This window comes from Bos mutus, chromosome 21 (assembly GCF_027580195.1).
Source record: "Bos mutus isolate GX-2022 chromosome 21, NWIPB_WYAK_1.1, whole genome shotgun sequence".
In the NCBI taxonomy this organism is placed as follows: Eukaryota; Metazoa; Chordata; class Mammalia; order Artiodactyla; family Bovidae; genus Bos; species Bos mutus.
The window spans coordinates 45,736,657-45,762,619 of record NC_091637.1 but is presented as its reverse complement, the minus strand read 5'-3'; the positions used below and the strand labels follow the sequence as shown (position 1 = coordinate 45,762,619).

General features: G+C 42.9%; 1 long non-coding RNA gene and 1 pseudogene across 2 annotated transcripts in view; one reads left to right on the top strand and one right to left on the bottom strand.

The window, feature by feature from the left end:
• Positions 1–702: 702 nt before the first annotated feature.
• LOC102274272 (ferritin light chain pseudogene) lies at positions 703–4,767 on the bottom strand (annotated as a pseudogene).
• Positions 4,768–13,250: 8,483 nt separating this feature from the next.
• Positions 13,251–25,963, top strand: part of LOC138984349 (uncharacterized) — a 44,800-nt gene continuing 32,087 nt past the window's right edge. The window contains exons 1-3 of one of the 2 annotated variants that reach the window (XR_011461595.1): positions 13,251–13,356; positions 20,769–20,932; positions 22,469–22,589. This is a non-coding gene — a long non-coding RNA (uncharacterized lncRNA). Of the gene's footprint in view, positions 13,357–20,768; positions 20,933–22,468; positions 22,590–25,963 lie in introns of those variants that run through there. The other variant, XR_011461594.1, reaches the window with a different exon arrangement.

The following is a 25,963-nucleotide window of genomic DNA, read 5'->3' as shown; positions in this document are numbered from 1 at the left end:
CTACACTCTCTCACAACAAGCCCCAGGGAGGGTACTGGGTCATTGTATTATTGCCTTTGCCCAAAGGTCATGCTTAAGAACTTTAACAAACGGCATAGCCACTGGCCAGAAAAAATTGCGCCTGATTTCTGTTCTATTTTCACTTTTTTTTTAAACTAATGGAACAAATAACAAGTCACAATTAGAGTTTTACCATTCAAGATGATTTATAGTTGATCCAGGTAATTGACTGCAAGAATTAATCTATTTTAAAATTGTATATATAAAATGAAAGACTGTGAGTTATAACATTTTTCTTTCTAATTATTCCTTCCTGAAATGTTTCTACTGGACTTCCTAAAGAACAATGTAGTGGAGTGGACTAAGGGTAAAGTTTCATTCCTATCTTTGTGGGGTATATGCAAGGGTTATAAAAATAACAGTGTAATATATTGGTATGTTAGAACACAGAAATGTCAGCTGCATTTTCATACTGTGTGCGTGATCAATCGCTAAATTGTGTCTGACTCTTCCCAACCCTGTGGACTGCAGCCTGCCAGGCTCCCGTGTCCATGGGATTTTCCAGGCAAAAATACTGGAGTGGGTTGTCATGTCTTCCTCCAGGGGATTTTCCTGACCCAGGGATCAAATTTGCATCTCCTGCGACTCCCGCCTCAGCAGGCAGATCCTTTAGCTCTGCTCCACATGGGAATTCCAAATGTTCTAGTCATGGTGATCACCTGGGTAATTCTTCCCCCTCCCCCCACAAAACACTTGTTTCAATTTGGTCCACGGCTTCGGAGAGGGCTCCAGGGTGGTTAAAAAGACTGCCTCGTGGCTGCAGAGAGAGGCTTCAAGCAGAAGCCCTGACATCAGAGGGTCTCCGAAGGAAGCTGGGCTTGGAGGCTCCCAGTCCTGCCTAAGGGTGAGACTTTCAAAGAGATACTTGCCCAGCCCAGCCTGGGGACCAGTCAGCCTGTAGAGGTTAGTCACGTGGTCTCCCATCTTCTTGATGAGTTTCACCTGCTCTTCCACGAAGCAGCTTTCCAGAAAGTCGGAGGTGGAGGTCTGGTGGGCTGAACCCAGGCTACACAGATCTGAAAGGGCCTGGTTGAGGTCCTTCTCCCTGAGCATGGCAGCTTCCATAGTGTCCTGGGTTTTAACCCCACTCATTTTGAGATGGCTTTTGCACATCCTGGAAGACTGCGTGGCAGCAGTACTGGTTTTGCATTTTCAAGAGACACTTGGCACCCTGGTGCTTCTCCTCGTCCAGTTCACAGAAACGGTGGTCCCACGCCATCCAGAACCACATCCTCCCGGTGGAAACAGAAGCCTGGAGAGAGGTAGGTATGGGAGACCTGTAGGTGTATATTGACCGTGGCCTCCACCTCGGTGGAATAATTCTGACGACCTGGAAGCTCATGGTGATGGGTAATAAGGAACTACGCTCAGAAAACTGGCTGGTCCCAGTGGCCAAGGATGGTTGATTGGCTGATTCCGAAGGTTACAACTGTTGAAAAGGATGGAGGGTGGCCTGAGGCTGGAGTAAGGGGCGTCCCTGGCGTCTGTTCTGTTCAAATATTGTTGAAACAAGGGACAGAGCTGCAGGACCAAGGAGTGCACTACTGGATAATTCTTTTCATTATCTCATGCCATGATCAACTAACAAAATCTTCACCACATCCTGAGAGGTACACAGGGGGGGCTTTATAGTTAATTAAAAAAAGAAAGAAAAAAAGGATGGCACAAGTTGTGAAAATCTGTTGTATGTTAAACTGTTAGTCTCTGCATCATTGGAGGTTTTATATCATTGCCGTAAAAATCGAATGACAATATTTTCACCTTGAATATTTACCAAAGGATGTGTGTATGCTTAGTCATTCAGTTATGTCTGACTCTTTGCGACCCCGTGGACTATTGTCTGCCTGGCTCCTCTGTCCATGGGATTCTCCAGGCAAGAATGCTGGAGTGGGCAGCCACTCCTTTCTCCAGGGATCCAGGGAATCTTCCTGACCCAGGGATTGAGCCCAGGTCTCCCGCATTGCAGGCAGATTCTTTACCATCTGAGCCATCAGGGAAGTCCTTACCAAGGGATAAACCTCTTTCAAAAACTGAGTAGAATACATATGTAGGGGATGCTTTCTGTTTTAACTGTCTACCTTAATAAAGAAGCTTTCTTGTTTCCCTAGGAAACTCCCAAGTAAACGCCTTGAGTTTCCTTGGGAAACTTCAGTGAAAAGTATCTCATTGTAGTTCACTCAAACTAATAGATGACTCTCTTCTGTATCTGTTCTCCTACCTCCTGACTTCACTGGGCATTCTCTTTGGGGATCTCTTCACTCCCACGTCCGGTTGCCTAATTCCTTTTCCTCGTTCAAGTCCTAGGTTAAATGCTGTCTCCTCCATGAAGCTTTCTCTTGTCCTACTAAGAAGGAATCTGTTCCTCTTCTGAACTGTGAGAGCAAGTTGTTTTTCAGCCTCTCTGTTGTCTTTATATATTTCGTCACCCTGTAGACATCTTGGGAGGATCCAGTCTAAACCAGTTTCGTGCCTTACACATTGTGAGTATACAGTAAATACCTCTTGAGTGAATAAATTTTACCTGCAAGATTTTTGTTATTGATCCATCATTGGTGGTGATTTAATTGCTAAGTTGTGTCTGACTCTTGAGCAACCCCATGGACTGTAACCTGCCAGGCTCCTGTGTTCATGGGATTTCCCAGGCATGAGTACTGGAGTGGGTTGTCATTTCCTTCTCCAGGGGATCTTCCCGACCCAGGGGTAGAACCCAGGTCTCCTGCATTGTAGGCAGCCCTCTGCATTGCAGGCGGATTCTTTATCAACTGAGCCACCAGGAAAACCCGTTATGATGGCAAAGAGCTGTAAACAAAGAGCCCCCAAACTTTCAGGTACACACACAGAAAGTCCCTTGTGCTCTGTTGTGCCTCATTCCTTGAGAAATAACCAGATTCCTACAAGTGCCCCTCTTTCTAGGGCAAGAAGGTTGTGTGTAATATAGGTGACACCATGGGATTTCTCACTTAGTACCCTTGTTTGGTTAAAGATAGATTAAACTCTATAATGTCTATTTGCCATTCAGCTTATCAGGCAGGACTAGTCAGTTTATTTTAAAAATTATGAAAGCTAACTGAAAATGTTTGAGGGTTGTGTGCCAATGTTATAAACATTGGACTTTATAAACATTGTCTCATTTGTTCGTCACAACATGACATGAGGGAGAAGCTATGTCACTGGGAGGGAACTAAGCTGAGCAGCTGGATGGCTTTCCCAAGTTGTATACTATAATTCTGGGAAAGAGCAGGAGGAGGACCAAGGTCTGTTTCAATCCATAATCTGAGCTCTTAATACTTCTTCCTTTTCTCTAGCTTCACAGTTTCCTTTGACTCCTCTCCTAAGTGAACTTCCCATGGAACACTTGAACTCAGTGGGTGTTTGTACACCTTTATGGGAACTGCTTACCCAGAGCAAACCAAACTCTAGGGGCTCTGGGCGATAATGCTATGGATGTCAACCAAAAATAGCTTACCTAGAAATCTCATTTCTACCCAATTTATATACTGTGGGTGGTCTAGGGGGGGCAGTTAGGAAATGAAAGGACGCTGAGAGAAGGCACAGACATTTCTCTTGTGGGGAAGGTGCTGTCCCACAGTAGATCATGGAAATAGTTGATGCAGGGACGTGGGCTCAGGTGTGAAAGAGATGTTCCCCTAGCCCACCTAGGAGCTGTGGCTCTCAGCCTGGGATATGCCAAGATCCAGATGCCCTAAGCCCCAGTGTGTCTGCAAAGCAAATCAGTGCTGATACGTGGAGCCCAGAACAGAGGTCTCAGAGAAGCATTCGGCTTAGTGTTAGGAGAGAAAGACCAGCAATGCCCTTTACCAACCCAAATTTTCCAACATGAAGGCAAGAGAAAAACCAACACTTACTCAAAATAACAGGCAAAAACCCATCTGATAAACCCTGCCACAATATTTTCTTCAAGTTTTACTTATTGAACATTCATACTAGTGGTTCTCAAATTTTAAGATGTAAAATTACCCGTGTGTGTGCTTAGTTGCTCAGTCGTATCCGACTCTTTGAGACCCTTTGGACTGTAGCCCATCATACTCCTCTGTCTGGGATTTTTTTCAGGCAAGAATACTGGAGCAGGGTACCATTTCCTTCTTCATGGTATCTTCCTGAGCCAGGGATTGAACCCACATCTTCTGTGTCTCCTGCATCACAGGCAGATTCTTTACCCGCTGAGCCAACACCTGGAGGGGGTGTGGTTATTAAAATGAATAGACCCAGATCCTTTTCCTGTAAAATATTGATTCTGTGAGTTTGGGGTGAGTTCCTGGGCTCTGCATTTCAGACCACCCCCAGAAGAGAATCTCATGTCCCTCATCAGAGAAGTAAATTCTGAGAAAATAAGCCTGAAAATCAGGAAAGTGCTGCAAGAGTTGATGTTCTGTGGGGTTATTTAGGATGAAGCTAATTAATAAGTCTCTAGGAATGCTTGTCTTTGGAGAATTGGTGATGGCTGACAATGCCTTCAGCTACTGCCAGTAAGTTTCTCGCTCTTCAACAAGAAAAACTTGTTCTAGGGAATCTCTGAGACAGAACCAAGGGTGGGGTGAGGGACACAGAAGCCCTCCCTATGTGGTTGAGAGGGCACACACCTGTGCCCTGGCTGATCTTAGCTGGGCAAGCCTCCCAGACACACTCTGCAGGAGGCAGGTCGAAGGACCCCTTAGCTTCGAGGATGATTATTTTCTGAGGGCTCATCGAATCTGAAGTCTCAAACAGTAGATCATTCATTCAACAGTCACAGGGGCCTCTTCTGGATCCATGCTGTAGCTGTGGGCCTTGCACACACTTTTCTCTCTTCCTGGAAGGCCACTTTCCCCCAGCTTTGCCTGGTTAATTTTCAGCTTCCGGACCTGGCCTCCCTAATGAGGCAGTTCCCCCACAATATGCCTTCCTGATATCATTAACCTGGGAAATAGGATTCCTTGATTCATGCCTGTCTCAGTTGTAAGCTCCATGAAGGCAGGGGCCAGACTGTTTTATTGTTATTTTTTCATTATTTTTAGCTCTGAGTCACTTATAAAAATAATTTGCTGAACTCCAGTTTTTGGAGTTATTGCTATATTTAGCAATGTACTAGTTCAACAGAGTAAGTTATTTTTCTGTTATAAATTATACAGCCAGTTGTATTGGAGAGAATATTTTAAAAGTTTTTGATTTCCGTGAAGGTTTAGTTGATTGGTTTTAATTTTTTAGGGAATTTTAAGGAATTTCAAGCATTTTAAGGAATATTGGATTGTTAAAAGCTCAGGATTATAGAATGGTTTAGCCTTTTAGAGTATATATCAAATATTCAAGAAAGAGTGATTAATAACCAGTAACCAAAACTTAGAGATTAGTGCCCCAAATCTGACATTCATTCCTTTAAGTATTAAATTGCTGAAGAGGAATTTAGAGTAACTGAGTTCACATGAAATGCAGGGATCTTAGACACTAATTGCTAGTCATATAAAATTAAGGTAATATGCCATTTGAAGGATTGGTGAAAGAGTGTAAAAATGTTTAAAGAGGAATCCTAAATGATATTCAGAAAAATGGGGAAACTAAGTCAAGAGAAACAATCTCATCCTATGTGTAATGCTGAAATTTAAAAATTTAATCGCTAGAAACAAAAGTCTACCTTGCCACCAAGCAATTGTAAGTGATAGTAAGAGTGAAAGTCCCTCAGTCTTTGAGACCCTTTGGACTATACAGTCCATGGAATTCTCTAGGCCAGAACACTGGAGTGAGTAGCCTTTCCCTTCTCCAGGGGATCTTCTCCTAGGGATCAAACCCAGGTCTCTCGAATTGCAGGCAAATTCTTTACCAGCTGAGCCACAAGGGAAGCCCAAGAACACTGGAGTGGGTAGCCTATCCCTTCTCCAGAGGATCTTCCCAACCAGCCGGGGTCTCCTGCATTGCAGGTGGATTCTTTACTAACTGAGCTATCAGCGAAGCTCTGGCAATTATAAAAAGATTGTTAATTGTGGTTATATTTGAAAAAAATTAGACAATTATGGAAATTAGAAGTATGCAGGTCAAGAAGCAACAGTTTGAACTGGACATGGAACAGCAGATGGTTCCAAATCAAGAAAGGAGTATGTCAAGGTTGTATATTGTCACCCTGCTTATTTAACTTATATGCAGAGTACATCATGAGAAAGGCTGGACTGGATGAAGCACAAGCTGGAATCAAGATTGCCGGGAGAAATATCAATAACCTCAGACATGCAGATGACACTACCCTTATGGCAGAAAGCAAAGAAGAACTAAAGAGCCTCTTGATGAAAATGAAACAGGAGTGTGAAAAAGTTGGCTTAAAACTCAACATTCAGAAAACTGAGATCATGGCATCTGGTCCCATCACTTCATGGCAAATAGATGGGGAAACAGTGAAAACAGTGGCAGACTTGATTTTTTGGGCCCCAAAATCTCTGCAGATGGTGACTGCAGTCATGAAATTAAAAGATGCTTGCTCCTTGGAAGAAAAGCTATGACCAACCTAGACAGCTTATTAAAAAGCAGAGACATTACTTTGCCAGCAAAGGTCTGTCTAGTCAAAGCTTTGGTTTTTCCAGTGGTCATGTATGGATGTGAGAGTTGGACTATAAAGAAAGCTGAGGGCCGAAGAATTGATGCTTTTGAACTGTGCTGTTAGAGAAGACTCTTGAGGGTTCCTTGGACAGCAAGGAGATCCATCCTAAAGGAAGTCAATCCTGAATATTCACTGGAAGGACTGATGCTGAAGCTGAAACACCAGTACTTTGGCTACCTGATGAGAAGTACTGACTCATTTGAAAAGACCCTGATGCTAGGAAAGATTGAAGACAGGAGGAGAAGGGGACAACAGAGGATGAGATAGTTGGATGGCATCACCGACTCGATGGACATGAGTTTGAGTAAACTTTGGGAGTTGGTGATGGACAGGGAGGCCTGGTGTGCTGCAGTCCATGGGGTCACAAAGAGTCGAACACGACTGAGCTACTGAACTGAAGATTCAATTTTTATTTTCTAGCAAGGGAAAACTAAGGTACTTTTACATGGTTGTAATGCATCAAAAACTCTAAAATAAAAGGGCACATGTGTTCAAAGTTGCATAAATCAAGTCAAGAGGCTTATAAGGAATTGGCAAGATTAAATGAATGGCAGAAATTTAAATTCGATTTACATGTTACCATAAAACTGAAGTTTACAAAAAAGGATTTAAACCTTCGTTAAAATTTCTAAAATGCTAAAATGGTAGGTAAAACTAGAAATGAGCTTGGAAATAATGAAGCAACAGCATCATATACTGAAGCCAGTATTCATCTTAGGAAACTGACAAAAATAATCCTAGAAAGCTAAAGAGTTGACAAAAGTGTAGATGAGTTGAAGAAATCTGTATAAGGCCAAATATTTATTTAAAAAATAACTAAAATTTTGGGTAAAATATGACATTTTATGAATATAAAATTTGTCTATGAGAAGATTAAAGTATCATAGGTTTTGATACGTTATGGTTCTTCAAAATGCTGTTATAAAAAGCCAATAAAAACAGACCAACTATGACTATCCTATAAAAATTGTGTAAGTTGTGTAAATAGTTAAAAGAAACTTGTTTTGATCATTACATTTGGTAAATCTGAAAAATTAGTGATTCAGTGTTTGATCATTTGATGGATTAATTTTGCAGGATTGATTTTTGGCTAATGAGTCAGTTTCTTTTCTACAGTTTCTTTTATTTACCGTTTCCAAAACCTGTTGCAGTGCTTGATATGCAGAAGGTGCTCAATAAACAGTGGGGTGAATGAAGGAACTGGGGGTGGAGGTGGGGGTGGGTAACATAAAGGCAAAGACCATCAGGGTTCTTGGTTTCAGGAAGCTTACCTTCTCTATGGAGTGGTGGTTCAACTCTTTTTCAGTTACTCTTTATATGACTATGGGGTGATTTCATCTTTGTGTCGTACTTGTTCTTCATTCATTGGAGCAGGTTTACCCTACTGTTACATTTGATGTTTAAATGGAAATAGAATTTCATTCCACAGAGAGGTGAAGATCTTTTTTTTTTCTTTTTAATTTTTTTTTTTTTCTTCTGTCCCCTCAACTCGTCTCCTTGTCCATAATTAGAAGTGAAAGGAAATGAGGTAAAGGTAAACCCACCCCAAACTTAACAGAGTCAACAGATGACTCTAGGCCATGTAGACGGAGAGCCCGGCCCCTCGCGCACAGCCGGCGTCATCCCGAGCTTGTGGGGAGCGCTGTACAGTAAGAGCCAGAGGCTTTTCCTGTGCAGTGAGTTGGAATTAAACATGCTAATTTGAGGTCTCTTTCAAGTATTTTGTTTAACTCCATTGGCCTTTAATTCCTTTATATTGCATCATTTAATGTAATGTTATTTATATATGAAGCATGTTATGCTTATTAACCAATGTGCAAAAATCCAAAGTACAGATTTTCTGTAATGGGCTAATTACAGGACTTTAAAGCCACCTACTGAGTTTTGCTGAGCCTCACAACAGGTTCACTGAACTGGATAAATTTATTCAAACGTGTGGAAATGAACCCCATTCTATGTGCAACGGTACTGGGAAAACACACAAATTATACCTCAATACCAGTTTAATGGGTCAAACAGTGAACCTGAATACTGAACTTATCTACATCTTAAACTAGTGGGGAGGCCTGTGGTAAGAAAGGGACGTGCCCATTCAAGGGAGTTTCTCCCTGTTTGTAAACAGTGGTAATAAAACAATAAGCCTGGCAATTAGGAGCCAGTTCTCCACACTCAGGAAACAGAGGTGGGTTGCCTTCCAGTGACCTTTGAAAATACACAACTTTCATAATCCAACCTGAGTGGAATGGAGTGACGAAAGCTCGGCAAACACATCTCAAGCACAGCCCTTTAATCTTTTCTGTGGAGAACGAGAGGCGCCTTTTCTTGTGTCATGGTTTAGGAAGAATTCCGCACAGGGTGTTCAGAGTTAGACACACAAATAAGGTATAAATATGTGGTGGAATTAAACACTCCAAACCAGCTTTTTACCCCTGAGCTTGATCAAACCAACAGGGTAAGCTGATCATGTTAGTATTAATTCTTCATGAATCCATTCTTAAATGAATTTTTTTTTTTTTTTTTTGCATTTGAGAGTTTCAGAGGACTTTATACTCAAACTTCATAGCACAATAATTAGAATTATTATCCATTATAAGAACATAAAAATTGGTTGGGGGTAGGGTTAGGAGAAGAAAACAGAGGCTAGATGGAGGTTTGAGAACCTTGTCGGGGACAGAGTTGAAAGAAAAGACCCTGCTATGTTGCATTATGACCAATGGAAGTACTGTTTTCCAGTAGGTAAGTAAACACACACACACGTGTATTCTTATATGATCATTTATATCCCTTAGCTGAAGATGGAAATAGCAACCCATTCCAGTGTCCTTGCCAGGAGAATCCCAGGGACGGGGGAGCCTTGTGGGCTACCGTCTGTGGGGTCGCACAGAGTCGGACACGACTGATGTGACTTAGCAGCAGCAGCAGCAGCTGAAGATGGACGTTGCTTTTATTATTTAATAGATTCCAGTAGTAGATCTATTAATTTTGTCATGAAAGGGAAAAGAAGGTCATTTCCAAGCCTGAAAGAGTTCCAGTCTTATCCTCAGGGCACCTTATTGACAACGTACAATCCACCCAGTGGCTGACAGTTGGGTGTTGATAACCTAATTCATGCCCATCTTTTTAGGGAGATGCTGGTACGTCAGCTCTCAAAGCAATGAGCCTGGGTTTTCAGAGCTCTCCCAAAGTGCCATGTATACCAATGAAAAGAGAGTTCTCCAGGAAATGAGGTGTGACGCAGGTCAGCTTCGCCAAGACTCTCGGACCAAGAAATAAGAATTTAAATATGAAATACTAAAATTTAACACATGACTGAAACAAAATAAATGGTGTACCAGTGAAAGCATTTGAGGTAATTAATCAATGCTGTGTTTGTACATATCATTAAATATATTATACTCAGTTTAGATTTGATTTCTATGCTCCTTTTATAAAGAGTTAAAAGAAAATACATTTGAATTCACGCTGATACCGAAAACATGCTCCTAGTTTCTAGTTTTTTTTTGGATTTCAAATCATTTCCATTAACAAACAGCTATTTGCCCTCTAATAAAATATGTCATTATGCTTTATTCACATCGCACAAAAGAATCACTGAAAAATCGCCCCAATGATGGCCAATAATTACACATTTTGCTCCTGTGCTAGCGATGAAGAAATCTGTTCATTGGAGAAAGCAGGTGCTGGGGCATCAAGCTAATAGTCAATGTGAGCCATGGTAATTAGCCACTGAGATTGCTAAAATTAACAATTAGCTAACATGCAATTCTCTTTTTTGCAGGCTGCAGTTTACTTTGTATAATCCTTGCATGTTCTTAGTAATTATTCTGACAGCTTATTATTTTTATTTTTTCTGGTTTGAACACAGCTTTAACATTTGCATTGGGCAACCCAAATGTTCAACAGGCAGGGACGAAACAACTGCTTGACTAGGCATTTTTCTGAGGCCACATTTGGTGGTTTTCTTAACTTTTCCTGGTTGGGGAGGGGAGTGGTTAGGGGTGAGAGCTCTGATTCTTTCACAGCTATTGTCTTCTCCCCTCAGGCCTTCCTCCAGGGCAGCACACACGGCATCCAGAAGCTTTTAGAGGGAAAACTACCCAGTCAGCGGCAATTTAAACTTGAGGGGAATGACTCCAGGGATGAAGTGCCACAGTCAAGCTAGTCAAAACATCTTCTTTTCATTCTTCTTCCCTGGAGCGTGTCTTTGGTTAATACATTCGCTGCCCCCCACATGATACCCTCCATCTCCCCTTTTTGAGGGAGAAAATGTAGCATCCTGTGTGGATTGTTCTTGTCGGGGGCTATCAGTTTAGTCGCTCAGTCGTGTCTGATTATTTGCAACTCCATGGACTGCAGCACTCCAGGCCTCCCTGTCCATCACCAATTCTGGGAGCTTGCTCAAACTCATATCCATCGAGTCGGGTGATGCCATCCAACCATTTCATCCTCTGTCATCCCCTTCTCCTCCTGCCTTCAATCTTTCCCAGCATCAGGGTCTTTTCCAATGAGTCAGTTCTTCTCATCAGGTGGCCAAAGTAGTGAAGTTTCAGCTTCAGCATCAGTCCATTGAATATTCAGGACTGATTTCCTTTAGGATTAACTGGTTTGATCTCCTGTTTGGGGGGCTATACACTGAGGTAGTATTATTGCTGGAGCCTTCCAGTGGAATAAGTCTGATGAAGCCTCAGCCTACATGTGAAAGGAAAAAGAAAAATTAAACAGCAAGGGAGTGATTTGTTTTCAGAAGACTTCTGGGAGGTGAGATGTGATGAAAGCTCTTGTAGCATTTAAGTAAGATAAACTGTGGCAACAACTTCAGCAAACTACTCTTCCAGACTGTGTTAGTTTCCTATTGTTGTTCAGCTGATAAGTCGTGTCTAACTCTTTGCAACCCCACGAACTGCAGCACGCCAGCCTTCCCTGTCCTGCAGTATCTCCCTGAGTTTGCTCAAACCCCTGTCTATTGAGTCAGTGATGCCATCCAACCATCTCATCCTCTGTCGCTCCCTTCTCTTACCCAGCATCAGGGTCTTTTCCAGTGAGTTGGCTTTTCTCATCAGAGGTCTGGAAGGGGTCGCACTGGGCTAGAATCAAGGTGTCACCAGGGCTGTGTTCCTTTCCTCGCCTTTTCCAACTTCTAGAGTCTACCCACACTCCTTGGGTTGTGTCTCTTCAGAGCCACATTTTCTTTCACTGTTCTTCGGTAGTCACATTTCCTTCTGACCATGAGTGGGAAAGAGTCTCTGGTTTAAGGATCTACATTATTACACTGGGCCCACATGGATGAGCCAAGATCATCTCCTCATCATAAATCCGTAACTCAGTCATATCTGCAGCGTTTTTTTTGCCGTGTAAGGTAACCCATCCACAGGGTCAGGGGACATCTTTGGGGGCATTATTCTGCCTGTCACACAAACCCATGCAAAATATACATACGGTAGTTAAGTTTCTATTTCTCTACAGCTGTGAGTCATTGCACATTTAATGTCAGGGAACTGGATTATTGAGGAGTGGTGGGCGTTGGAGGCCGGGGGCAGTGGATTTCCATGGCTTTCATAGACAATAACTCTGTATGGCCCTTCTGTGCCAGGTGTCTTAACTAACACAGAACCAGCATAGGCCAGGCTTTGTCCTGTCCCTCCCTCCTAGGCTCCTGAGTTTGGAGGGCCTTTTCAGCCTCTTGATAAGAGGGCTGCCTCTTAGAGCACGGGCATGGCCAGGCTAAGAGCTATCATCATGTGTTCTGTGCTTTATTATGGTGTTGGGCTGTAACACGCTGCTTTACTGTGTGAATGAGTGACATGGATTGCTGTCCACAGAAACTCTGAATACTAGGAAGAAACACCACCCACTGTAGCCCTGACTTCTAAAATGCAGTGATGGGAGAGGCAAAGCTCTGGTGGAAGTTCAGGCCATCCAAGATGGCTGTTCTCTTGCTCTCTGTGCATCCCTCCTTTGCCCAGAACCTGCTTCACCTACATCCTGCTCACCTGACTGACCCTTACCTATTTGCCCCTGCCTCAGCTGGTGATTATCCTAGCTTTAGCTCAGAACTCTCCAATGCTTATCAAAGGGTTGGTGAGGGGGGGGTGCAGCTTTCTGGTTTCCACGGTAACTGATGCGCCAATCTGATATCAATTTCCCCAACTGGTAACCTCCCCATGCTGCGAAGAGCGAGGACGGCCACCATGTTCTGCCCACAGCCTGGCCACCAGCAGCACACAGTGGTGGTGGGGTGTCGCTTCAGGACTGCTTCCGACGTATAAGCTCCCCCTAAGTTTTAAACCACTGATATCTCTGTTACTGGTGCCAAGCTTGTTCTTTGGTCTTGGAGCTGGGGAAGGACAGGCCTGATAGACGTTCAGGGTGCAGCCCAACAGGCGGATTTCTGGGAAGTGCTGAGACCTCATCTGTGTAGGGTATGACCCGGTTGTTGGGGCTCAGAAGGGCTTCTGCAGACATGAGGATAAGCCTGGGGAACCGGACCTTGGGGCTGGCTGTGGGCTGCAGAGGCTGAGGAGGGCCAGGCTTTGGAGGAGAGGTCAAGGAGGTGAGCAGTGGCAGAGGCTGGGGCCAGACTTGCGGTGGTGAAACATAGCAACGTGTTGTTTGTTTAAACGGGAGGAAACTGGAATGAGCAGAGTCTGCCCAGAAGAGTGAAGCAGGCAGGAGTCAAACATCCAGAGAACAACCTGCTACTGAGTTGAACTGAGGTGAGATCTCACCCAGTCCCAAATGTTCCTGGTCAGGCAGCAAAAGAGGTGGGGGGTCTGAGATGTGCCTTGGCTTAAGAAAATCTCTCCAAAACAGAAACGCGTTGGATTTTTTGCTTTACGAGATAATTCATCAAATTGGTTGTTGGTATAGTGAGCTCCTCTGGTATACCTGAAACAGAATTCTAACCACAGAAATTGTACTGCGCACTCCCAAAAGCATATCTGTTGCATAAAGTGAGCCTCACACACAAGCCAAGATTCTTGAAAAATAGCAGACCAAGGGAAATTTGGAGCCAGAGCTTAAGAATGTTTTGCTAAAGATTTTAAGGGGTTTGCCTCAACTTGAGAGACTGGCCAAGATATAGAGATGGTATTTTCAGTGGTGTAGCAAGGTCATCAGAATGATAGCAATAAAGCTGGGGAATGTGTTTAAGCAAATATGTGTTCTAATAAGGAGGCATCTCCCCAGAGGACTGTCCTTATTTCACACAAGAACAATTGTAGCTTCCGTAGAGGAGCTACACTGGCTTAGAGCAGGTGTACCACCTTCATTCTCCATGACCCCCACTGTTTTTTACTGCTGGCTTCTTAACAGTATTTAGTATTTAGGTTATTATTATTATTGATTTACAGATGCCAAGCCACACTGTGTTAGAACATAGTTTTAAGTTCCCAGAGGCAGGCCAAGTAGACTTGGGAATAGTACCTAGACTTCCTAGAATCGTACTCTGAAGCTGGTGTCTCTGGGTTGTGTGTGCACAGTATTGGGGTGAGAGTGGAGTGCAGAAGGTGGTTGGGTAGGCAGGGAGGGATATGGCAAGGGAGAGGCTGGTATTTAGAAAACAGTCATATATGCTTCTCAAGGGGCGAGGGCTGTGCAACCCTGGGACTTGGGCATTACAGAAGATTCTTAAAGACAGGCTTCAGTGAATAAAAATTATTGAACCAGATGCTACCTGGTGGCGAGGGATAGCTGAGGAAAGGGGGAACTGTTAAGGGTCACTGTGTTGTTGCTCTTTAGTCACTAAGTCGTGTGTGTCCAACTCTTTGTGACCCCCATGGACGGCAGCAGCCAGGCTCCTCTGTCCTCCACTAACTCACAGAGTTTGCTCAAATTCATGTCCATTGAGTCGGTGGTGCTGTCTAACCATCTCATCCTCTGCCACCCGCTTCTTCTTTTTTTGCCTTCAATCTTTCCCAGCATCAGGGTCTTCTCCAATGAGTTGGCTCTTCACATCAGGTGACCAAAGTATTGGAGTTTCAGCTTCAGCATCAGTCCTTCCAATGAATATTCAGGGATGATTAAAGGAAATGGAAGAACAGGGCACTAAGTAGCCAGGAAGAAGACTACTCCCCTCAATTTAGATAGTTTTTGTAAGTGAGGTAAGCAGTCAAGTTTATGTTTGGTAAAATTACTTATGTGCCTATCTGTCAAGTGCAGCACAGGACAGGAATCATAGTTCCTCAAGTTCTCCAGCATAAGAAACTTTAGACCCAGCCTAGAGCACTTCACCAGAGAAGGAAATGGCAACCCACTCCAGTGTTATTGCCTGGAGAATCCCAGGGACGGGGGAGCCTGGTGGGCTGCCGTCTATGGGGTTGCACAGAGTCAGACACAACTGAAGTGACTTAGCAGCAGCAGAGCACTTCACCGGGGAATGCCATGCCTCACAGATTGTAACCAGAACCACCCCACCTTTGCCCACCACCTGCAAGCGGCTCTGCCATCATCCTTCAGCCTCATTCTCTCACACTTTATACCGGGATGTAGTTCACTATTACATGGAGAGGCATTGGAAGTTGGGTAGGTCACCTTAGGGAAAGATGGCAGTAGAAATGTATTGTAAGTCCATTCAGATCGATGGTATCCACTTCAGGACAAAATATCAGGTAGAAAGAATAATAGCATGGAAGAGGATGTAGGGGTGTGGTGTGTGTCTGTATTTTCTAGGGACCCTCAGAAAATGTTTGCTCTTGGTTCTTTTTCATTCGGTGTTGTTCCCAGTGTTTATCGACACTTAGCTTCCTCCTCTTTCATTCAGTACATAGTTTGGTAAGTTTGCATTTGCCCCTTGTTTCAACCCAGGGTGACAGAACAATGTTTTGTCTATGGGTTCCATTTTTCCAATGCACTCTTTGCTGCTGTCTTTTCTTCCTCCCAATTACTGATCTTAGATCAAGATATCCAGCATTTTGTCATATGCTTAGTAATGTTCTGCACATCTTGAGGTTACCTGGGTAAGGAGGTCATTGGGTTCTTATCTGACCCATGGCTTATCAGTCTGTGACTAATGGGCTGTTTCTTATAGACTGCCCAAATCCTGAAGATATGTTGCCTGCACAATAAAGCCATGTGAGAGGCGACATCACTGCAAAACTTTACCACTATGGAAACAGGAAATACCACTTATATTAGATCAGGGAAAAAAGAACCTAGCATCAAAAATTTAGGCTTGGGTTCACTAAGTCCATATGTCCTAATCCTAATTTAGGTACTATCTGGGCAGTGTTGATCGCAGGCTAAACACTGCAATAGCTCAGTGAGATGCAGAGTCCAGTCATACAATAAAATACTATTGATTTTATGTCTCTCAATAAAACATTAAGCAGTCCAGTATTTTATTGAGACTTCTAAATGTGGAAATCTAATTTTAAATCTTACCCATTAAATGTCTCTACACTAGTGTTTTGGATGATCTAATGAGTGGCCCCATTTATAGGCCATAAGGTTATAATCTGAATTTTTGAACTGTAAAGAAAGTACCAGTATGCTGACTAACTAATGAGCTTTTTAATGATGGGAAATAGATAAAGCTTAAAATGCGGAATGCTTATCAAGGACCTCAGACAATAGCAAAGTGGAGCAATTTAGAAGTACTTACCAGTGCTACTGCTGTGACAGTGAGAAGTGAACTATTTTCTTTCATTTTAAAGCACTGCTTTTCATACATGGGAGTAATTTCTATATTTTCTTAACTAAAATTAAATGTCCTGATATAATCCCCTTTTCAATAGAGTTCAAAATACAAATAACCTATTGATGACACTTGTGATCAAGTGAAAGAAAATGCCTTTAAAAGCAGGGAAATATCTGAGTATCAGCATGGGATGATGGCTGAGACTTCACTCAGGGAAGGTCTTCCTTGGAGCAGCTTTAAACACAGGCGTGCTGCCTGGCGAGGCTGGCGGGCCCTGGGTGGGCTGACCCAGCATCACCACCACAGGTGACTTACAGCAAGTGTGCACTTCCACAGAGAGTGTCTGAGGTTTGCCTGTGACTGCCTTTGCCCTTGTATTCCGCAGCATAAAAGGAATTAATATGATAACACGTCCTTTTGCAGAGGCTCTATCTCAGGACTCCAGAACATGGCACCCGGACATCTCTGGGATATGGGACCAGCCTAGGAAAGGTGAACCATTTCAGAGCACCTGGGTCCACAGGCTGCTCTTGGAGTCTGAATGTGCACCCTCCTCGATTTAAAAACTCCAAGTCCAGGGACTCCCTGGTGGTCCAGTGGCTAAGACTCCTGGTTCCCAAGGCAGGGGAACCGGTTCGATCCCTGGTCAGGGAACTAGATTCCACCTGCCACGTTAGGCAACTAAGACCCAGTGCAGCCAAATAAATAAATAAATCCCCAAAAATCATAATGAGATGGATCCACCAATTAAAAAGAAAGTCTAAATTTCCATGCTGCTGTTTAGTCACTAAGTCTTTTACAACTCCATGGACTGTAGCCCGCCAGGCTCCTCTGTCCATGGAATTCTCCAGGCAAGAATACTGGAGTGGGTGGTCTGCCTTTCCTTCTCCAGGGCATCTTCCCAACCCAGGAATGAAACCTGTGTCTCCTGTATTGCAGGTGGATCCTTGACCACTGAGTCACAGGGGAAGCCCCCAGAATTCCCATGACCAGAGAGTAAAGGAAAGTCTGGGTTATGCTGTCCTGATGGGACTCTGTGTGTTGTTGCTGCCATTGCTGTTGTTAATAAGAAACTAGACTGAGCCTGTCTTTTCCTTCTCAGGAAGTGCGATTTCTAGCTGGCTCATTTAATGACTCTCTATTGGACAATGGAAAGGCCCCCAGAGAGTGGGGCTTTCATGGTATTTGACACATGACACAAACCTGCTGGCCCAGACAGTGTCAATCCTCTATAGGAAACAGGAGAAGTGGAAGGAGCAATGAGGTTGCAAATCCCAGGGTATTAATTGCTAGAGGTAGTGGGGTCTGGTGGCAAGCATGAGGTCTTTGGTGTGTCAGCCCTGAGTTTGAATCCCAGATCTACAGCTGCCTACAAGTTGCTTGACCTCCAAGAGCCGTGGTTCCTTTATGTCTTATGAGCATGAAGACCAAGCCCAAGCCATGTTGGTTTTGTTTGTTGATTTCAAAAGATAAGACAGGAAGATGTCACTGAGTAAGGTCCTGCCAGAAGCCACCTGGCACTGGATTCTCAGCCAGGATAACTCTGCACTGCCTCCTGTCTCATCTCACTCCTCCTCCTCACTAACTTCCTCTATTAGCTTTTTTTTTTTTTCCCCCAATTATCTTTTGGCCATGCCATGGGACTTGCAGGATCTTAATTCTCTGACCAGGGCTTGAAAGTGTCCAGTCCTAACCACTGAACTGCCAGAGAATTTCCTCCTTCTCTTTATTCCCCTTTCAATCCTGAAAATCCTCTTTGATTTGAAAACAAATCACCCAAAACTTGCCACTGTTTATTTTAAGATTATTTGACCAGTAAAATGAAAGTTCTCTCCCATCATTCAATTATAATCTACACTTGGATTTACTTGCCTGTTGTTATTCAGTCACTAACTCGTGTCTGACTCTTTGTGACCCCATGAATTACAGCACTGCAGGCTTCCTTGTCCTTCCCTATCTCCTGGAGTTTGCTCAAACTCATGTCCATTGAGTCGATGATGCCATCTAGCCATCTCATCCTTTGTCACCCCCTTCTCCTTTTCCTCTCAGTCTTTCCCAGCATTGATGACCAAAGTATTGGAGCTTCAGCATCAGTCCTTCTAATGAATATTCAGGGTTGATTTCCTTTACGACTGACTGGTTTGATCTTGCAGTCCAATGGACTCTCGAGAGTCTTCTCCAGCACCACAGTTCAAAAGCATCAATTCTTCAGCGCTCAGCTTTCTTTATGGTCCAACTCTCACATCCATACACGACTACTGGAGAAACCATAGCTTTGACTATATAAAACTTTGTTGGCAAAGTGATGTCTCTGTTTTTAAATATGCTGGTCTAGGTTTGTCATAGCTTTTCTTCCAAGGAGCAAGCATCTTTTAATTTCATGGCTGCAGTCACCATCCACAGTAATTTTGGAGCCCAAGAAAATAAAATCTGTCACTGTTTACATTTTTCCTTACTTGCCTTAGGCAAAACCTTAATTCAGGATTCCCAGCTAGAACACAGAACAATCAGCTACATCTGAATTTCAGATAAGAAATAAATTTGCAGTCTAAGTGTGTTCTGCATAATATTGGTATTTTTATTTGCTAAATCTGTCAACCCTAGTTAACTCAATGTGCGCTAAGTTCTCCATGATAATATCTTGACTTTGTTACTTTCGCATCTTACCAATCCCCAGATTGTATTTCTCAAACTGTATCTTATAAATTTGCGTGTCTATAATTAGACTCGTATAATGCAGAGAGGCGCGGTTTGCATGTTTATTCTGCTTTGCTTTTTGCCGGCTCTTCTCTTTCCATGTGTCTCTGCTGTATGGCCTAGACATGAGTTTTGTAGGAGCGGGGTACAGGGGTGGAGCCAAAATCAAGGAAGACATGGAGGGCATCTGTACTCCATGAAATTCCATGAAGTTATACATGTGGTGGGGTCAGATCCTAGCACCACAAATTGGGCCCATTTCTCCTCTTTTTCCTGTCCCCACAGCTACAAGGGCAGGCTGCTGGGCACCTAATGGAGCATTAAAAGAGGCCATTCCTGCAGGAGGCAGGGCTCCTGTGGGTTTGTGTATAGAATACAGTAATCCGTTAATTTGGATGAGAAAAAATGAATCTTTATTTTTATTACCCCTTTCAATTATAGATACAAGCAACAAAAATAATGACTATCAGTACCTGTGATTGTGTTACCAATGGAAATCACAGGATTTTAAAAATAACACACTAAATTATTATCGATATTCAAAACTTCAGTATTCATTATGACTAAAAAATTATAGGAGTTGCTACTTTTGTGCATAGACCTTATTATTAATATTTAAAGCAGTAAGTTCATTAACATTAAATCATCATAGAATTGCTTGTATACAAATTTGCTTTTTAAATCTTTTGATAACTTTATTTCAGTATAATAGATTTTCTTTGTAATCCTGAGTGTTTTATTTTATGCATGTAAAAGCATTCTGAGAAGAGATCTACAGGTTTCATCAGTTTGCCAGAGGATTCTATGGCACACACAAAAGAAAAAGTTATGAATTTGGACTAGAGGAAGATCTGAGCTCATGTAGATATAATTTACTTTCCCAAATCAATGGTCTCCAGAGCAAGATAGGCAGAACTCTCCTCACTTTGTCTTCTCAATGCCTGCTTCCAACTGAAGACAAACTTGTTATGAATTCCAAGTTGCTTTTAATATTCCTCTTAACCTGAATTTTGGTTGGTTAGAATTGTTTCAAGGAAGTGTGATTTCTGGAGGAGAAGTGTGAAGTCTTGAGGAACACCCAGGAGAGTATAAATGGTAAAAGAAAAAGAGTCAAGACCAGAGCCCAAGTTTGCCTTCACTTCTTGGCTCCATTTTCAAACCCTTTGCGGTTAGGATCACTGTAAAAGCCAATAGGGCACAAAAACTATATTACATAGAAGTGTTGTTGTTTAGTCATGTCCCATGGACTGTAGCCCACCAGGCTCCTCTGTCCATGGGATTCTCCAGGCAAGAATACTGGAGTGGGTTGCCATTTCCTTCTTCAACATAAAAATACTAAGTGTATAAGTATGTTGGGTCAGATAGCAAAATTGTGTTTATTTGATATGTTAGATGCAATCCCTGGGCATTAGCTCCTGTGAATTCTGCTCCCCTCTCCCACCTTGTTGGTGAGCTTGGGAGCTCAGGAAAAGATGGGCTCTGGCTTAGGAAGGAGGTAACCAGTGCAGAGAAAAGGGAACTTTTTACTGCGCACACTCCTTTGTTATTTGTGAGCTTCCAAGGGCTCTGGGAAGGTTGTAAGGAGGCAAGGGGCCTAAAGATGGGGGATTGCATGCTGGAAAACAGGTGCCTTGCTGGGTGGGAAGTGGGGGTGTCTGATCCTGGCTTGGAGGGGCTGTGGTGGTGGGGCCGGGCAGAGGGGGGACTCGAATGAATGAATGCCTGAGGGTTGAACTGGGAGAATAAAGCCATGAAGGAACCGGTCTCATTAAAGAATCCATTTCCCATTTTCAGCAGTTTGCTACATTAACAAGCTGAGCCGTGAAAGGATTAGATCCGCTAAGTGAGAGCCTGCTCTGTGCACCATTGCTAAACACATTTCAGAAAGCAGTGGATTTGCCTTAAATGAGTATCTGCTGGAGGAGCAAAGCCCTAGGAAAACAAAGGGGCGCGCCAGGGTAAGCTAATAATTCCCGCTGTGCTTTAAGGGCAATGAAATGACTGCAGCCCTGAGAACTTTTTCTCCCTCCCCTGCAGTTGGTATAAACATAAGAGCCATTTTGATGATCATATCGACACCTCGGCAGCAAGTGCTTTCCAGGTGCCAACAAAATGTCACTCTGCAAAGGGTTAAATGAACCCAAAGGCCTCAGCCTCAAATATTCTCCTCCTGCGCCCATTTAGTGAGCCCACCTATTAGAGAAAACAATGGGCATAGATTCATATCCTGTCTCCAAATAATCGAATGATACAAGAACAAATCTACCACCAGCTGCTTCGTCCCCTGCTCTGCTTTGACTGGGAGGGGAAAGCCAAGTTGCCAGCCGGGTCTAGCCTGACTCAGGCCCTAACTTGTGAGTCCTGCTATTCTAACCCTTTCTCTTGATCTGCTTTTCAGCCTGTCTCGGAGCACACAGCTCAGAGCAGCAGGGAAGTCGCTTAGCAAAGGGCCACCCACTTGCCTATTATTCCTCTCTCGCCTGTGACATGACACAAGAACAAAGTAGACATTAACCGCTACATTAAACCCAGAAAGAAAGTAATCAGTAACCTGTTATTCCCTTAATAAAGGGAAACACATGCAGTGTGAAATCCAGAAGACTAATCAATAGCCGCAGACAATGCAATGTGCCAAACAAATTGCAAATCAATTAGAATCCTTGTTTTCTTTGAAATGGTTCACTATATCTAAAGCAATTACTCCTTCATTAGACCTAATTTAACAGCATGACTGCCCTGGCTACAACTGGCAGCGTCTGGCTATCAAATGGAAGAATGGCAGCTTATTTCTGTCTGTCTAGCACCAATCAAAAAAAAAAAAAAAATTGAATTCCTTTATATGAGAGAAACTTTTAATGAATGGGTGGATATTTGTCTTAATCAAAATATCAGTACCCAAATGACGATACCTCCCTCCAAGGAAAATTAAAAGAGAAAAGAACCACAAGAATTACTGAATAAGAATCTGTGATTAAAAAATGTTTTTCTTCTTATTCTACTAAGCCTCATGTAAAGACGACATTTAAGTAGGTAAAGTCTTTTTAGCTTTTCAACCTAACACATCTCTTGATACCAGTTTGAGGACATTTGAGCAGAGAAGCCTCCTGAAACCTTCCAGAATTCGGAATACTCTTGTAAAATGATCGCTCAAAAAAGTTCTAGTTCACTTTATTTGTAAAGCTATTTAAAAAACAGCTTTATTGTGATATGATTTACATACAATAAAATTCACCCACTTAAAATGTACATTTGATGAATTCTGACACATGTGTACAGTCATATAACCACCGCCTCAATCAAGATATATAATATTTCTATCACCCCGATAAGTTCCCATGTCTCCTTTAGCAGAAGGTTCCTGCCCTTCATCCCTGGCCCCAGGCAACGTAGGTCTGCTTTCTGTCAGCCCATTTCATTTTTAGGAACAGGTTCCCATCCTGTGGAGGATATGGGACTAGAAAAATAACTGAAATAAGGTTTTTCTGCTGTTACAGGGGGAAATGATTTTATATGACTGGAACAGCAAGTAACAATCTCTCAGAACTGAAGAATAAGATGACAACTTTTGGGAAAGTAGATATGCTTAAGGAGATCAAACCATTTCAGAAGCCAAGGTAAAAATTCCTAAATGAACTGAAAAAATCTTAATAGTCCCAACTCGCATTATTAAATCATTAAACCTCAGAGGCTGATCACAGCTCCAAGAATTATCTTTTAATTTTCTGTTTCTGAATTATTTTCTAGCTATAAAATCAATCCATTTTGATTATATGAAATCCCAGTCTTACAGAATTACAAAAAGTAGGAAGGAAGGTCCTTGTGTTTCCATTCTTCCTAATAATTTTCAAAAGGCTGTTCTTTATAGCATTGTGGTAATAGTAAAACTTGGAAGCTGTGGGAGTTTGAGCATTAAATTAAGTCACACATGTTCCTGCTTCCCTTCATCCTTCCTTTGCTTCCCTCATAACAGCTTTCACTACCGCCTCCCCTCCTCCTAACCCTTCATCTTCACCTCACATCAAATGGCTTTTCATTCTCTGCATCCTTTGCCTTTCTTCTTTTATTTTTTTTTTCTTCAAAGTTCAGGCAGGAAAATTCTTGTCCTAAGAGCACCCATGTCTTTTGCAAGCCACCCAACCCATTTCCCATCTCCAGCTCCTCAAAAGAAAATAGTCTGTCAAAGCCTTCACATTCTGAACGTCAATTTGTGCTACCCCACAGCACACCCCATCTTGCCCCCTTTAACCTTTCACTATTAACACTGTCACTCAGTCAGATTATTTTTTGTTTCTATTGGGTAGACTAACACTCATAATTTACCCTAGTCAATCAATCAATTAATCAACGAGCATTCACTGAAGGCCCGCTTCCCAGCAAAACCCGATTGCCTGGTTCTGAGAGTGGATGGATTTGTAAGTCTCCTGAGAAAGCATTTGTGATGGTGGGGGATGGGTTGAGGAAGTTATGAAGTTGAATCACCGTCTAAAGGTGACTTCTTTGGCGCGCAGGCTAAGCAAAAGCTGAGGCGAAAGTAAGCAAGAAAGAGGACATTTCTCCTTTTCAACTCTCTGCACAGGCCTTAGAGTGGAAAAGGCTTTGTCATGGACACTGCAGCCACTCCAGCCCCAGGGCTTGGCTGAAAATGGAGTGGCCTCAGGGAGGAAGATGCTATAACTATCTGAAGAGTATTTTTAATTATTTAGATTAAATCTTCCTTAAGCCAGGGCTGTTCATGCTCTCCAAATTTGCAACTCTTCACGTGTAGCACCACCACCCTAACTGCAACCCCCAACCCCACCCAACCTTCCCAGCCATCCCACCCCCTGCCCAAGTTGTGCCAAAGCTTCGAGACAATTGTCAGCTGACCAGTAGATGAACACTTAGGCCAGGCGCATGGGGTTTCAGTTGGTGGTAGTTAAGGAAGAGAGAAGGCTTGGTCTCTGACCAACAAGTTTGTGTGTGCGTGCTGAGTTGCTTCAGTCATATCCAATTCTTTGTGACCCTGTGGACTGTAGCCCATGAGGCTCCTCTGTCCATGGGATTCTCCAGGCAAGAATACTGGAGTGGGTTGCCATGGTCACTTCCAGGGGGTTTTCCGACCCAGGGATCGAACCCGAGTCTCTTAAGTCTCCTGAGTTGGCAGGTGGTTTCTTTACTACTAGCGCCACCTGGGAAGCCCAACAAGATGGTGACCACCACATAATTAGATACTGAATACATCAACGTGAGCTCTTCTAAGGAGAGAAATGGCAACTTTTAGCCTTTGTGAGGCAGAGAGACAAGGATCTTTTGGGTTTTCAGTTTCCTAAGACGGAGAAGGCAATGGCAACCCACCCCAGTACTCTTGCCTGGAAAATCCCATGGACGAAGGAGCCTGGTAGGCTGCAGTCCATGAGGTCGCTAAGAGTCGGACACAACTGAGCGACTTCACTTTCACTTCTCACTTTCATGCATTGGAGAAGGAAATGGCAACCCACTCCAGTGTTCTTGCCTGGAGAATCCCAGGGACGGGTGAGCCTGGTGGGCTGCCGTCTATGGGGTCACACAGAGTCAGACACAACTGAAGCGACTTAGCAGCAGCAGCAGCAGCAGCAAGACAGATAAAAATAGATTATAAAAGTTCCCAATAGAGTCTTCACAGAAAAGCTTTCACTCATAATTTTTTATCCTGCCGTATTCACTGGTTAAGTCACTGCTGGCAATTTGTGAATTGATAACAGTTATTTAAATGCTTTTTTGCAAACCAGTGTCCAACCAACCTGATGGCTCTGTTTCATAGGCTTTACATCATTCCTGCCCATGGCATGGAGACTGATTCTTGCCAGGGCACAGATAAAAGCCATAACGGAATGGTGACAGAACAAATGAAGCCCGTCCTTCAAAGCAAGTACAGCTCTTTGTTTGTTCTGCTATAGAAAAAGTGAATAGACGGGTCTTTTGCAAACTTTCAGGGTACCAACTTTTTATCTCCTTCTCCCACTCTGGGGAATAATCATTGCATTGAATCTTTTTCCTTGAATCTCTTATTGACCATTAATAGGAGAATTTTATCCACCATGGATGAATGTTAAATAATAGTTTTTTTTTATATATATGTATAAATGCGAACCTCCTCTTTACCCGCCTCTGGTGACTCGGCGTCTTGCACCAGCATGGTATCATTCAGCTTCAGTTGCTATAGCATTTTCAAGAACCTCTCTGTTCTTGTCATAAATTATCTTTAAGTGAAAAAAGCTCAAAGGAGGTCTGCAGCAAACTGTATCAAATAATGAATTTGTAAGCGGTGGAAGAAAACACTTATCTTACTCATGCTCTTCTCCCATCGATTGTTCAGTGACCCTTCTTTGGGATACTGATGAGCATAACCCTGAAAAATGTTTGTGTTGTCTTTCTTTAACTGGCAGCCTGCGGGCTGCATGATCTAATAAATATTGGCAGGGCCAAATGAAATAATATAGAAGAGCTTCTCTTCTTTAAAGTCCACAGACCAAGAGACTCTTGTCACTTGTTAATATCTCCATCAAACACTGAAGTGTTAACATATGTGATACGACCACGCAATCAAGTAAGGACCGATTTGTTGACTAATTAAACCAACACAACAAGCTCTTTAGCACCTACAAGTGACAAGTTTAGAGCAGGCAAGTGGAAACTCTCAATTGAGCCCCCTTTTATGAGACCATCATGCCAAATTCAATTCTGACTGAGTAGTATTTGAATGTACTTGACTTCCACCATGTGCTGACATGCTTACAATAATTCATCATGGGTGACAATAGGCCAATATTAGAGATTTATGATATATACAAAACAGTTACAAATGAAATATAGCCCTAACATGGGTCTGCTTTCCTTACCCACTGCCTATTGATATTATAATTAATGGTCAATTACTTAGGGAAAAGAAAACGGAAAATAGTCATTACTGGTTGCAGTCATCATCAGATTTTTTTGGGGGGAGGGGGTGAATTCTGGAGATAAATGAAACC